Source organism: Hordeum vulgare, chromosome 3H (assembly GCF_904849725.1).
Source record: "Hordeum vulgare subsp. vulgare chromosome 3H, MorexV3_pseudomolecules_assembly, whole genome shotgun sequence".
Taxonomy (NCBI): domain Eukaryota; kingdom Viridiplantae; phylum Streptophyta; class Magnoliopsida; order Poales; family Poaceae; genus Hordeum; species Hordeum vulgare.
Window position 1 is genome coordinate 189,153,528 of NC_058520.1, and position 15,108 is coordinate 189,168,635.

A 15,108-nucleotide genomic window follows, 5' to 3' on the forward strand; every position below is an offset into this window, starting at 1 on the left:
GAGGTGGGCCACCATCGCCCTAGGGTTCCAAGCCCTAGGCGCCCAATGGGCCCTGGCGGCCGAGCCAGCCCACCTAGGTGGCTGGCTCCCACCTTATTTCGGCCCTTGTGGCCCTCCGGGGCTGGTGGTCCCGGTACAATACCGATATACCCAGGAAGCTTTCCGGTGACCGAAACTCGACTTCCTATATATGAATCTTTACCTCCAGACCATTCCGGACCTCCTCATGGCATTTGGGATCTCATTCGGGACTCCGAACAACCTTTGGTAACCACATACTATTCCCATTATAACTCTACCGTCAACGAACCTTAATTGTGTAGACCCTATGGGTTCGGGAACCATGCAAACATGACCGAGACACCTCTCCGATCAATAACCAACAGCGGGATCTGGATACCAATGTTGGCTCCCACACGTTCCATGATGATCTCACTCGGATGAACCACGATGTCGGGGATTCAATCAATCCCGTATGCGTTTCCCTTCGTTCATCGGTATATAGCTTGCCCGAGATTTGATCGTCGGTATCCCTATACCTTGTTCAATCTCATTACTGACAAGTCTCTTTACTCGTTCTGTAAAACATCATCCCATGGGTAACTCCTTAGTCACATTGAGCTCATTACGACGATGCACTACCGAGTGGGCCCAGAGATACCTCTCCATCACACGGAGCTACAAATCCTAGTCTCGATTCGTACCAACCCAACAGACACTTTCAGAGATACCTGTAGTGTACCTTTGTAATCACCCAGTTACGTTGTGACGTTTGATATTCCCAAAGCACTCCTACGGTATCCCGGAGTTGCACAATCTCATGGTCTAAGGAAATGATACTTGACATTATAAAAGCTCTAGTAGATGAACTACACGATCTTGTGATATGCTTAGGATTGGGTCTTGTCCATCACATCATTCTCCTAATGACGTGATCCCGTTATCAATGACATCTGATGTCCATGATCAGGCAACCACGACCATCTATTGATCAACGATCTAGCCAACTAGAGGCTCCCTAGGGACATGTTGTGGTCTATGTATTCACGCATGTATTACGGTTTTCGGTTAATACAATTATAGCATGAAAAATAGACAATTATCATGAACTAGGAAATATAATAATAACCACTTTATTATTGCCTCTATGGCATATTTTCAATAGTCTCCTACTTGCACTAGAGTCAATAATCTAGTTACATTGTGATGTATCGAACACCCATAGAGTTCTAGTGCTAACCATGTTTCGCTCGTGGAAGAGGTTTAGTCGACGGATCTGTGACATTCAGATCCATATGTAGTTTACAAATATCTATATCTCCATCCTGGATGTATCCATGGATGGAGTTGAAGTGGCGCTTGATGTGCTTGGTCTTCTTGTGAAACCTGGGCTACTTGGCAATGGCAATAGCTTCAGTGTTGTAACACAAGAGAGTCATCGGGCCCGATGCACTGGGAATCACTCTTAGGTCGGTGATGAATTCCTTCATCCAGACTCCGTCTTGTGCTGCTTCCGAAGCAGCTATGTAGTCCGCTTCACAAGTAGATGCCGCCACAACGCTTTGCTTGCAACTGCACCAGCTGAATGCCCCACCATTCAAAATATAGATGTATCCACTTTGTGACTTGGAGTCATACGGATCTGTGTCGAAGCTAGCATCAACGTAACCCTTTACGATGAGCTCTACATCACCTCCATAAACGAGAAACATATCTTTAGTCCTTTTCAGGTACTTAAGGATATTCTTGACCACTGTCGAGTGATCCACTCGTGGATCACTTTGGTACCTCCCTACCAAACTTATGGCAAGGTTCACATCAGGTGTGGTACACGGCATGGCATACATAATAGAGCCTATGGCTGAAGCATAGGGGATGATACTCATCTTTTCTCTATCTTTTGCCCTGGTTGGGTGTTGAGCTGTGCTCAACCTCACACCTTGTAATACAGGCAAGAACCCCTTCTTGGCCTTATCCATATTGAACTTCTTTGATATCTTGTCAAGGTATGTGCTTTGTGAAAGACCAATGAGATTTCTCGATCTATCTCTATAGATCTTGATGCCTAATATGTAAGAAGCTTCTCCAAGGTCCTTCATTGAAAAACACGTATTGAAATAGGCCTTTATGCTTTCCAAAATTTCTATATCATTTCCCATCAACAATATGTTATCCACATATAAATGAGAAATGCTATAGAGCTCCCACTCACTTTCCTGTAAATGCAGGTTTCTCCATAAGTTTGTACAAACCCAAACGCTTTGATCACCTCATCAAAGCAAATGTTCCAACTCCGAGATGCTTGCACGAGCCCATAGATGGAGCGCTGGAGCTTTCATACCTTATCTGCATTTTTAGGATTGACAAAACATTTCGGCTATATCATATACAATTCTTCCTTAAGAAAGCCGTTCAGGAATGCCGTTTTGACATCCGTTTGCCAGATCTCATAATCATAAAATGCGGCAACTGCTAACATGATTTGGATGGACTTTAGCATCGCTACGGGTGAGAAAGTCTCATCATAGTTAATTCCTTGAACTTGTCGATAACCCTTAGCGAGAAGTCGAGCCTTATAGATGGTCACATTACCATCCGCGTCAGTCTTCTTCTTAAAGATCCATTTATTTTCTATGGCTCGCTGATCATCGGACAATTTCTTGTTCTCATACATGAATCTATCTCGGATTTCATGGCTTCAAGCCATTTGTTGGAATCCGGGCCCACCATCGCTTCTTCATAGTTCAAAGGTTCACTGTTGTCCAACAACATGATTTCCATGACAGGGTTGCCGTACCACTGTGGTGCAGAACATGTACTTGTGGACCTTCGAGGTTCAATAGCAACTTGATACGAAGATTCATGATCATCATCATTAACTTCGTCTCTAGTTAGTGCAAGCACCACATAAACAGTTTCCTGCGCTGCGCTACCCTCCGGTTCGAGAGGAGGTACAATTACCTCATCAAGTTCTACTTTCCTCCCACTTACTTCTTTCGAGACAAACTCTTTCTCTAGAAAGGATCCATTCTTGGCAACAAAGATTTTGCCTTCGAATCTAAGATAGAAGGTATACCCAATAGTTTCCTTAGGGTATCCTATGAAGACGCATTTTTCCGCTTTGGGTTCGAGCTTCTTAGGTTGAAGTTTCTTCACATAAGCATCGCACCCCCAAACTTTTAGAAACAACAGCTTACTTTTCTTGACAAACCATACTTCATACGACGTCGTCTCAACGGATTTATACGGTGCCCTATTTAAAGTGAATGCGGCAGTTTCCAATGCATATCCCCAAAATGATAGCGGTAAATCGGTAAGAGACATCATAGATCGCACCATATCCAATAGAGTGCAATTACGACGTTCAGACACACCATTACGCTGAGGTGTGCCAGGCGGCGTGAGTTGTGAAACAATTCCACATTTTCTTAAGTGCGTGCCAAACTCGTGACTCAAATATTCTCCTTCATGATCAGATCATAGGAACTTTATTTTCTTGTCACGTTGATTTTCCACCTCACTCTAAAATTCCTTGAACTTTTCAAAGGTTTCAGACTTGTGTTTTATTAAGTAGACATACCCATATCTGCTTAAGTCATCAGTGAGGGTGAGAACATAATGATAGCTACCGCGAGCCTCAATGCTCATTGGACCGCATACATCGGTATGTATTATTTCCAACAAGTTGGTTGCTCACTCCATTGTTCCAGAGAATGGAGTCTTCGTCATCTTGCCCATGAGGCACGGTTGGCATGTGTCAAATGATTCGAAATCAAAAGACTCCAAAAGTCCATGTGTATGGAGTTTCTTCATGCACTTGAGACCGATATGACCAAGGCGGCAATCGCATAAGTATGTGGGACTATCATTGTCAACCTTACATCTTTTGGTACTCACACTATGAACATGTGTAACATCACGTTCTAGATTCATTAAGAATAAATCATTCACCAGCGGAGCATGACCATAAAACATTCACTCATATAAATAGAACAACCATTATTCTTAGATTTAAATGAGTAGCCATCTCGTATTAAAAGAGACCGAGATAATATGTTCATGCTCAAAGCTGGTACTAAATAACAATTATTAAGGTTTAAAACTAATCCCGAATGTAGATGTAGAGGTAGCGTGCCGACAACGATCACATCGACCTTGGAACCATTCCCAACGCGCATCATCACCTCGTCCTTTGCCAGCCCCCGCTTATTCCACAGTTCTTGTTTTGAGTTGCAAATGTGAGCAACAACACCGTATCAAATACCCAGGAGCTACTATGAGCGCTGGCAAGGTACACATCAATAACATGTATATCATATATACCTTTTACGTTGTCGGCCTTCTTATCCGCTAAGTACTTGGGGCAGTTCCGCTTCTAGTGACCGGTTCCTTTGCAGTAATAACACTCAGTCTCAGGCTTGGGTCCTTTCTTTGGCTTCTTCCCGGCAACTGGTTTACCGGGCGAGGCAACTACTTTGCCGTCCTTCTTGAAGTTCTTTTTACCCTTGCCTTTCTTGAAACTGGTGGTTTTATTCACCATTAACACTTGATGTTCTTTCTGGATTTCCACCTCAGCTGATTTTAGCATTGAATACAACTCTTTGTCTTCTCCATCCCTTGCATGTTGTAGTTCATCACAAAGCCCTTATAGCTAGGTGGAAGCGACTGGAGCATTTTTTCAATAACTGCGTCATCCGGAAGTTCAACTCCCAGCCGAGACAAGCGGTTGTACAACCCAGACATTCTGAGTATGTGCTCGCTGCCAGAACTATTTTCCTCCATCTTACAGCTGAAGAACTTGTCGGAGACGTCATATCTCTCGACCCGGGCATGAGCTTGGAAAACCAGTTTCAGCTCTTAGAACATCTCATATGCTCCATGTTTCTCAAAACGCCTTTGAAGCCCAGGTTCTAAACTATAAAGCATACAACACGGAACTAGAGAGTAGTCATCACCACACGACTGCCAGGCGTTCATAACGTCTTGGGCTTCCGCGGGAGTGGGAGGGTCACCTAGCGGCACATCAAGGACATATGCCTTCTTGGAAGCAACGAGGATGAGCCTCAAGTTACGGACCCATCCCGCATAGTTGCTTCCATCATCTTTCATCTTGGTTTTCTCTAGGAACGCATTGAAGTTTAGTGGGATATGTGCGTTCTCCATTGGATCTACAATATAGATTGCAAAGACAATTTTAGACTAAGTTCACGATAATTAAGTTCAACTAATCAAACTAATTAATGAACTCCCACTCAGATAGACATCCCTCTAGTCATCCAAGTGATACGTGATCCACGTCGACTAGGCCGTGTCCGATCATCACGTGAGACGGACTAGTCATCAATGGTGAACATCTCCATGTTGATCGTATCATCCATACAACTCATGTTCAACCCTTCGGTATCTCGTATTCCGAGGCCATGTCTATACATGCTAGGCTCCTCGAGTCAACCTAAGTGTTTTGGGTGTGTAAATCTGGCTTACTCCCGTTGTATTCGAACGTTAGAATCTATCACACCCGATCATCACGTGGTGCTTCGAGACAACAATCCTTCACAACGGTGCACACTTAGGGGAATAATTATCTCGAAATTAAATGAGGGATCATCTTATCTTTGCTACCGTCGTTCTAATCAATAAGATGAAAAACATGATAAACATCACATGCAAATCATATAGTGACATGATATGGCCAATATCATCTTGCTCCTTTGATCTCCATCTTCGGGGCACGGCATGATCATCATTGTCATCGGCATGACACCATGATCTCCATCATCATGATCTCAATCATTGTGTCTCCATGAAGTCATCTCGCCAACTATTACTTCTACTTCTATGGCTATCGGTTAGCAATAAAGTAAAGTAATCACATGGCGTTGCATCTCATACAATAAATTAAGACAACTCCTATGGCTCCTGCCGGTTATCATACTCATCGACATGCTAGTTGTGAATCCTATTACAAGAACATGATCAATCTCATACATCACATATATAACATCACATCTGTTGGGGATATTATCTGCAACGTGACCCGCCCTAGTTGGGCCGGGTCACCAAGTGGGCGACTCATCCTTCGGCGATTCAAGCTTTGGCCCGGCAGGCCCGGGAGGTGGATGGCGGTTCAGGACCCATATGGAGGATCAATTATCAAGGAGTTCTCCAGTCTTGGAAAAGCACGGCGATTTAGAGATAGAAAGAGTCATGACTCGAGTTATGGCAAGGACTCTTGTAAACCCTAAGGCCTCGACCTGTATATAAAGGCGAGTCCGTGGAGGGAGAAGATAGGTTAGAAATCATCGAGAGCTAGGTCAGGCGAGTTACACCCTCCTTGTAATCGAAACACCATCAATACAACACAAAGCAGGACATAGGCTTTTACCTCCTCACGAGGGGCCAAACCTGGGTAAACCTGAGTCCCGCTCCCGTTCAACCCCTTTGAGTCGCCAACAAGGTGCGATGGCTCCATCATTAAGTCCTTTCACTAGGACATCTGCCGTGACAAAACCACGAAAGTTGGCGCCCACCGTGGGGCCTACGCACGGTGGAGTTGAGTTCTCGACGGGAGCCCTACCAGGATTGAGACTCGGCAAGCTCAGGTCACCGCTGAGACGGCCCGCTTGAACACCGAGAACTCGCGACTTGAAAGGCATCAGCGCGCGTCCGACGCTGTCCATCAGAGGAGGCACCAGGGGCGTTTACCCCCTGATCTGAACCCTACCCGCCTTTTCGACACTCCACTCTCCCGGAGAAGGAACCGTTCCAGGAGGAGGACCGGCTCAGCCACCAAACCCGCCGCTTCAGCCAGGAGATGATCGCATTCCCCATTTCCAGACGCCTCAGGGCCACTTTTCCAACCCCGTGGACAACATGCTCGCCGCAACTCGCCACTTAGAATCCCTTCCGATTTATGGCAACACCCCGGCTGAAATAGAAGCAAGAAACGCCATTGAGATGTTGAAAACGGCGGTGGTTCAGAACGTGCAATTCTCACACAGCCTTGATCGGCTGCACTCCACCCCCCAGGCGAGCCGCACCAGAAGCCGGCCGGAGGACCAACCCGCCATAACCAGCATACCGCGACACCTACCTCAGGGTAACCCGCCTGACCATCAGGACCCTCCCGTCCGCAACACCTTTGGGCGCGACAGGCCAGGATCACCAGGACATCCAAACCCGCCCAGCACCACTTAGCGGAGGCGGAAGGCAAGTAGGGGTGCCATGCTTGGCCCCTGCCCTACGCAACGAGCGGATGCCGAAGGATTTTAAAGGACCAAGGAAGGTGCCCAACTACACCCCGGACCTTGAGCCGACATCATGGGTTGAGAGTTACTAACTCGCAATGGACATGCTCGACGTAAGTGAAGCAGTCTATGCCAGGTACTTTACAATGATGCTCGAAGGGACAGCACACACTTGGTGGAAAAACATCCCACCCAACTCCATCCAGACTTGGGCTGAACTGAAGAAACGTTTCATCAAAAACTTTCGGGGAACTTGCAAACGCCAGATGACGATCGTCGACTTACAGCATTGCGTTCAGCGCCCCGATGAGTCGGCCCACCACTGGACGCGGCGGGTCGCGGAAATCATCCACTCGTCAGTCGGCATCATGGCGGCTCAAGCTGTGCTAATCCTGGAGCAAAACTGCCACTATGAGCCCCTGGTATAGAAGCTGGGGCGACTCAAGCGCAAGGTCCAGGACATGGGCGAATTGATGGACACCCTCACTCGGTACGCCGAAGCAGACAATACTAAAGATCCAGGAGAGGACGGGATTAAGGCCAACTCGTCGAGAAAGGCGAGTCATCCAAGATTCACTCCCGGTTTCGGGGACGCGCCCACCATAATCATGGTGGAAATGGCAAGAGAAGGCAGCAGGAAGGATCCACAGACTTCGTCGCCAACACCAATGCTAACAATGGCAATCAGCGCCAGAAGAAGAGGGGATACAATGGCAAGAAGCCGCGTAATTATAATGAGATACTTAAGGCCCCCTGCCCGCATCACGCCACGGCGGAAGGACCGGTGACTCACTCTTGGGAAGATTGTTAAGTAATGCAGGAATTTCGGGCGGAGGCGCTCAAGAAGGGCCAAGCCGGTGACCAGAGCCAACGGCAGGAATAGTTCGGTGTGCCTAATCAACGTTAGAACCCGTTCGGCAGTTTTCCGGAACCAGGGGCCCAGGGCGGCTCGCAACCAAGCAGTGGCCAGTACCCTATGCATAACCAACAGCGGTATAACCCGCCCGGAGTGTTTCAGCAGCCACCCCCGCAAGGGGCTCCCCAGGGGAAAGATGATAATAGCGGATTCCGCGGCAATCCCAAACAATTAAACAGTGGACAATACCACGTGTTCACCACCAGCGCCTGTAAATGAGACAAGAAGGTGAAGCACAGGACGTATAGCGTGTCCGAGCCGGCACTCCCTAGGTACCTCCACTAGTCTGAGCAGACTATCTCGTGGAGTAGGGAGGACCACCCGCCCAGAATCGACAACCCCGGCGACTTGGCATTGGTCGTGGCCCCCCAAGTCGGGGGATATACCCTTTCAAAGGTTCTTATGGACGGTGGCAGCAGCATCAACATATTATATTTCGACACCATTCGAAGGATGAACCTCTTGGAGAAAGACCTAATGCCATCAAACACGGTATTCCATGGTATCGTCCCGGGTAAGTTGGCATATCCAATTGGGTGGGTCAAACTTAATGTGGCTTTTGGTACAGCATCCAATCACAGGAGTGAGTCGCTTATATTTGAGGTGGTCAAGCTAAAGAGCCCTTATCATGCGTTCTTCGGGCGGCTGGCTTACGCCCGGTTCATGGCTCGCCCCTGCTATGTCTACCTCAAACTCAAGATGCCTGGCCCTAAGGGACCCATCATGGTCGATGGTGACAGGAGGATAGCAAAGGACTGTGAGGAAGGAGATGCGGCTTACGCAAAAATCGCCTGTGCTGCAGAAGAACTCAAGTATCACCAAGCCAACGTTGACCCGGCGGATATGTCACCTCTCAAGAATCCAACGACTGATGCCGAGCCGCTCCGCAAGTTCAAGCCGACGGATGACACTAAGATGGTGGACTTTACTCCTGGCGATTCATCCAAGCAGTTCACTATCGAGGACGGGTCTGGATCCCAAATAGGAAAGCACCCTCATCGAATTCATCCGTGAGAATCGGGACATCTTCGCATGGAAACCTTCTGACATGCCTGGTGTACCAAGAGAATTCGTTGAGTACCATCTTAATGTTGACCCTAAAGCAAAGCCGATTCAGCAATATCTTCGCAGGTTTAATGAGGAGCAACGCAAAGCGATCGGAGAAGAAGTCGCCCGTCTTTTGGCCGCCGGATTCATTGTTGATGTCTTCCACCCTAAATGGTTGGCTAACCCGGTCCTGGTGCTAATAAAGAACGACACCTTCCACATGTGCATCGACTACACCGACCTAAACAGAGCTTGCCCAAAGGATCCCTTCGCCCTTCCCCGCATTGATCAAATCATTGATTCGGTTGCGGGCTGTGAGCGTTTGTGTTTCTTGGACGCCTACTCCAGATATCACCAAATCAAGATGGTTGTGGAAGATCAGGAGAAGACAACTTTCATAACCCCGTTTGGGGCTTTTTGCTATGTACCCATGCCGTTTGGGCTCAAGAGCGCTGGGGCGACTTACCAGCGCTGTATCCAAAACTGTCTCCGTGGCCAAATCGGACGCAACGTTCACGCTTACATTGATGACATCGTGGTTAAATCTCGCAAGAAGGAGACGCTCTTGGAGGATCTCAAGGAAACTTTTGACAATCTACGGGTTGTACCAGATGAAGCTTAATCCCACCAAATGTGTCTTTGGCGTTCCCGCAGGAAAGCTGTTGGGTTTCTTGGTGTCCAAACGCGGCATTGAGGCCAACCCGTACAAAATCGAGGATATCACTTCGCTCGTAAAACTAGCAAATATTAATCAAGTTCAACGCATGGCGGGTCGTATCACGCCCTTGAGTCACTTTATAAGCCGCCTGGGGGAGAAAGCTATTCCCCTCTATCAGTTGCTTAAGAAAGCTGGTCGTTTTGTTTGGACGGACGAGCCCAATGAAGCTTTTGAAGCTCTGAAGCAGCAGCTGGTCAACCCGCCGGTTCTGGCCGCCCCGATTGAAAATGAGCCTATGCTTTTATACATCGCGGAGAATACCAAGGCGGTGAGCATGGCAGTGGCTGTCGAACAGAAGGAAGAAGGAAAGGAATACCCGGTACAGCGCCCGGTGTATTTTATCAGCGAGGTGCTAACCCTCTCCAAACAACATTACCCGCATTGGCAAAAGTTGTTTTATGGGGTCTTTATGGCGAGTCAGAAGTTCAAACATTATTTCCAAGAACATCCTATCATGGTGGTTAGCTCCGCCCCTCTTGGGGACATCATCCAAAACCGAGAAGCAACAGGGTGAATCGCCAAATGGGCGATTGAGCTTGGGCCGCACCACGTGCGGTATGCGCCTCACACGGCTATCATGTCCCAGGCATTGGTCGACTTCATCAATGATTGGACCGAGTTGCACATTCCGGAAGACAGGCCTGATCTCATGTACTGGACTATTTATTTTGATGGGTCTAGGCAATTGGAAAGCTTGGGGGCTGGCGTGGTGTTGATTTCACCCCAGGGAGACAAGTTGTGTTATGTTCTCCGACTCATGTTCTCGTGTACCAATAACGTTGCGGAGTATGAATCCCTGCTTCATGGTTTGCGACTCGCCAAGGAGATGAACCTCACATGTGTTGGATGTTTGGGCTATTCCGATCTGGTGGCTCAACAAGTTTCAGGTACATGGGATTCCCGGGACCCCCTAATGGCAGCTTACAGAAGGGTTGTGTCTGATGTGGCGGGTCATTTCCATGGTTATCAGGTTGATCATATCGACCGGCAACTTAACAAAGCAGTTGATTCCCTCTCGCGTCTCGGCTCGCAACGTAAGCCGGTTCCTCCCAATGTCTTCGTGGATATTCTCCATAATCCTTCCGTGAGGCTGCCCTCGGAAGAGGAGTTGGCGATAACAGATCCTGAGTCCCAGTTTGTGGCGGCTCTCCGTGTTACGTCGAATTGGGTTCTTCCTTACTTGGCATACCTCACACGAGGCGAGTTACCTTCGGATGAGGTGTTGGCCCGTCAAATCGTTCGTCGGAGCAAATCCATGGTCATCATCAACGGCGAGTTATATAAGCGGAGTACTTCTAGGGTATTTCAAAGATGTGTTTCTTCTGATGAAGGGTGCGTAATTATGAACGAAATCAATGCCGGAGATTGCGGGCACCATGTCGGGTCATGTTCCCTGGTTTCCAAGGCGTTCCGACATGGATTCTTTTGGTTAACGGGTCATGCGGATGCAGAAGAGATAGTTCGTCGATGTGATGGTTGTGAACGTTTTGGATGACAGGCTCATGTGCCGGCTCGAGAACTAAGGATGATCCCGATCACTTGGCCTTTCACGGTCTCGGGGTTAGATATGGTTGGCCCTTTTAAGATGTCATCCAATAAAAAAACTCATCTACTGGTGGCGGTTGATAAATTCACCAAGTGGGTCGAAGCAGAGCCTGTTGGCAATTGTGATGCAGAAACGGCCGTCAAATTCTTGAAAAAGTTGATATTCCGGTTTGGATACCCACACAGCATTATCACTTATAATGGTACCAATTTATCACAAGGGGCGATGTAGGAGTTTTGCAACCGGGAGCACATACGGCTTGATGTGTATGTAGTTGCTCATCCCCAATCTAATGGGCAGGCAGAACGGGCGAATCAAGAAGTACTACGAGGAATCAAGCCCCGACTTATGGTTCCCCTGGAGCGCACCCCAGGGTGTTGGGTTGAGGAGTTGCCTTCGGTATTATGGAGCATTCGAACCACCCCGAATCGTTCTACGGGTTTTACTCCTTTCTTCCTGGTGTACGGAGAAGAAGCCGTTCTTCCCAGTGACATTAGGCATGACTCGCCCAGAGTCGCCGCTTATGTGGAATAGGATAATGAGTTGGCACGTGAGGATTCTTTGGATGCTTTGGAGGAAGCACGCGATTTGGCTGCCTCCCGATTGGCTATCTATGAGCAAGATTAGCGGTGTTACCATAGCCGCCGGGTCAAGAGCCGAGCTTTTCAGGACGGCGACTTAATGCTCCGTTTGATCCAAGATCGCACTGGCATGCATAAGTTGTCACCACCATGGGAAGGACCGTTTGTCGTCAGCAAAAACCTTCGCAACGGGTCATACTATTTGGTGGATCTTCGACCTGATCGGCCAACCACGGAGGTTGAGTCAACTCGCCCCTGGATCATAACCCATCTGCTGCCTTACTACACTTGAGCTATTGTATCCACTTTTTCCTCTCTCTCCCATTTTCGAAGATTGTCAGTCTCTCGTTTATATAAAGCAGTAAAGTTGATACCCACGGATTCTGGGTTTTTCCTGCCACTTCATCTTCTTGAAAGCATGGATATTTATTGTTTGTCGATAAGTCGCCCAAACATGGGCGCTATCAATACGAGAGAGCATAAGTCGCCATGTTGCACTTATTACAACACTGAGTATCGATAAGCCAAAGAGGATCAAGTCGCTACACGCGCACGATTCAAACATGGGCGCCTTATATGATTCTTAGGATTAGTCCGGCTTACTTGGGGGCTATCATCCCCAAGTCATTTTGTGGTAAGAGCGTATACGCTTCTACAATCCTATGACCGGTCTTTCCCCTAATCATAGGTCAATTGGGGGCTTCCTCTGACTGAGATCAGCCTAACTACCCATTTGGATAGCGAAAAATTACCGCACTACAAATGGTTATACTGGACTGTGTGTTGGCCAAATCGCCATATGGACCCATGAACTCTTGGCGAGTCAATCCACTATTTGGACCCTGAACTCACCTTGGTTAAAACATGCATGGTACCAGCTAGCGCCCCACAAGGAAAATAGAGAAACTATTGGTTCATTGAACCAGCTTCACCGAAGCTTGACTCGCGCCTGATCAGCCAGTCTAAATACTTGAGTTTTTTTATACAAAAAGTCTCCCTGGGGTAGCACTTGAGTTTGTCTAACTCGTCCTATCCTGTCGCAACTTGAACGAGCCGACGAAATTTTTACTATCACCTTCCTGGCATTGCCACAAGGTTTCACAGATTTATAAGACTCGCCGAATCTTATTGAGCCGGGTTTTTCTCCATATAATTTGCCAGAACACCTTGAGTCGATTATTATTTATTATCGTCCATTACTCATTGAGATGGTTTGATGTATGTTTTTGTTAGCCCAACAGGTTGGTGATCAAAATCTTTGCTGACACGACGGGTCAAGCAACATAGGCGCCCCAAGGGCGACACAAGGTTTTTTGAGGATGACAGAAGAGTTCCGCAACAGGCATAAGCAAGGGATTGTTTTCTACAATAACCTATTACATGGCTTGGATGGCCAAATCAGTATGATCAATTCTGCTCGTGCCTCCGGGTCAACTTGCCCTGAGCTCTGGCCGACTTCAAGTTGTAAATCGCCCAGTACCCAATTACACTTGGATAGAGCAGCAAATTCGTCTTCATCGTTCAAAAATGCTTAGAGATCCACCTCCAAATCAAAAGGGTTTTTGGGCCGACGAGGAGTCAAGCTGGTTGTCATAAAGGTTGGCGGGTTTACTTTCTTGTTCATGTCATCATAGGCGGCTTGGTACTTTGAAAAATCCAAGCTTGCTGCTAGCTGAGTCGCCGCTGAGCGTGATTCCCTGACGACACGCTGATAATCATCTTGAGTAAATTCTGACTCGTCGTCCTTGAGCTGTGGGAAGCCTGCTGCTACTTCTTCGGGTCTCAGTTCTGGAGCATACGCCAAACACTGACTCAACGTAGTGAGCGACCCTTTCCAGGCGGCTGATCGGGTTAGCTCACCTATTTGAGGCGGAAGGGTAGATAAGCAGCCAAGCATCTTTTTGACTGATGTAATTGGTTCCTTGGCGCCCATCACTGCCTTCACGGTCAGCACGCTCCCAGTATACAGCTGCTCAGTCAATGTGTAAATCGCCTTTAACTTCAAGATACAGTCGTCTTGAAGGTTGGCGGCTCTCGGACCTGCATGAGGGACAATAATGGTTAGTGCTTTTTTCACACTAATTTTTCTTTTAAGATACAAAACCAGGAATTCCTTCTTACCAAAGATGGTCAGTGTCATGTTGGAGATATGTTTCTTTAAACCGGCCTGCTCTTGTTGCACGGCTTCCAGTTTTGTTTCAGCCATTTCCGCTCGCTTTAGCGCGGTGGCCTGATCAGCTTGAGACTTCTTGTTGGCGGCTTTCAGCTTTTCCATATCAGCTAAGATCACCTGGTATTTTTCTTCTGCTTTAGCCCGCGCGTTCTTGCTGGTCGGCTAAACTTTTTTATAGGTCACCCAACATCCACTCAGCTTGGGCCAGAGATTCCTGTCAACATATTATCAAGGGACAAGTCTCAGAATTATTGCAAGCAACACCCCTGACACTTGGGGCTAATGTATAATTTTTTAGACAAAATTATACCACAATCAAGACCCGGTTCATCTTTCAAACGATGACCCGGCCCTTGGGGGTTACAGGTCGAAATTTTTTCTACATCAAGACCCGGCTCATCTTTCAAAAGATGACCCAGCCCTTGGGGGTTACAGGTTGAAAGTTTTTCTACATCAAGACCCGGCTCATCTTTCAAAAGATGACCCGACCCTTGGGAGTTACAGGTCGAAAGTTTTTCTACATCCAGACCCGGCTCATCTTTCAAAAGATGACCCGGCCATTGGGGGTTACAGGTCGAAAGTTTTTCTACATCAAGACTCAGCTCATCTTTCAAAAGATGACCCGGCCCTTGGGGGTTATAGGTCGAAAGTTTTTCTACATCAAGACCCGGCTCATCTTTCAAAAGATGACCCGGCCCTTGGGGGTTACAGGTCGAAAGTTTATTTTACATCAAGACCTGGCTCATCTTTCAAAAAGATGACCTGACCCTTGGGGGCTAATGAGGAGGGTATGCATTAAGGCGTACCTCATGTTTATTCTTCATCATATGGAGAAGATTCTTCTCCATTTCATAACTTGTTTCCAGGTGACTTGCGAAGC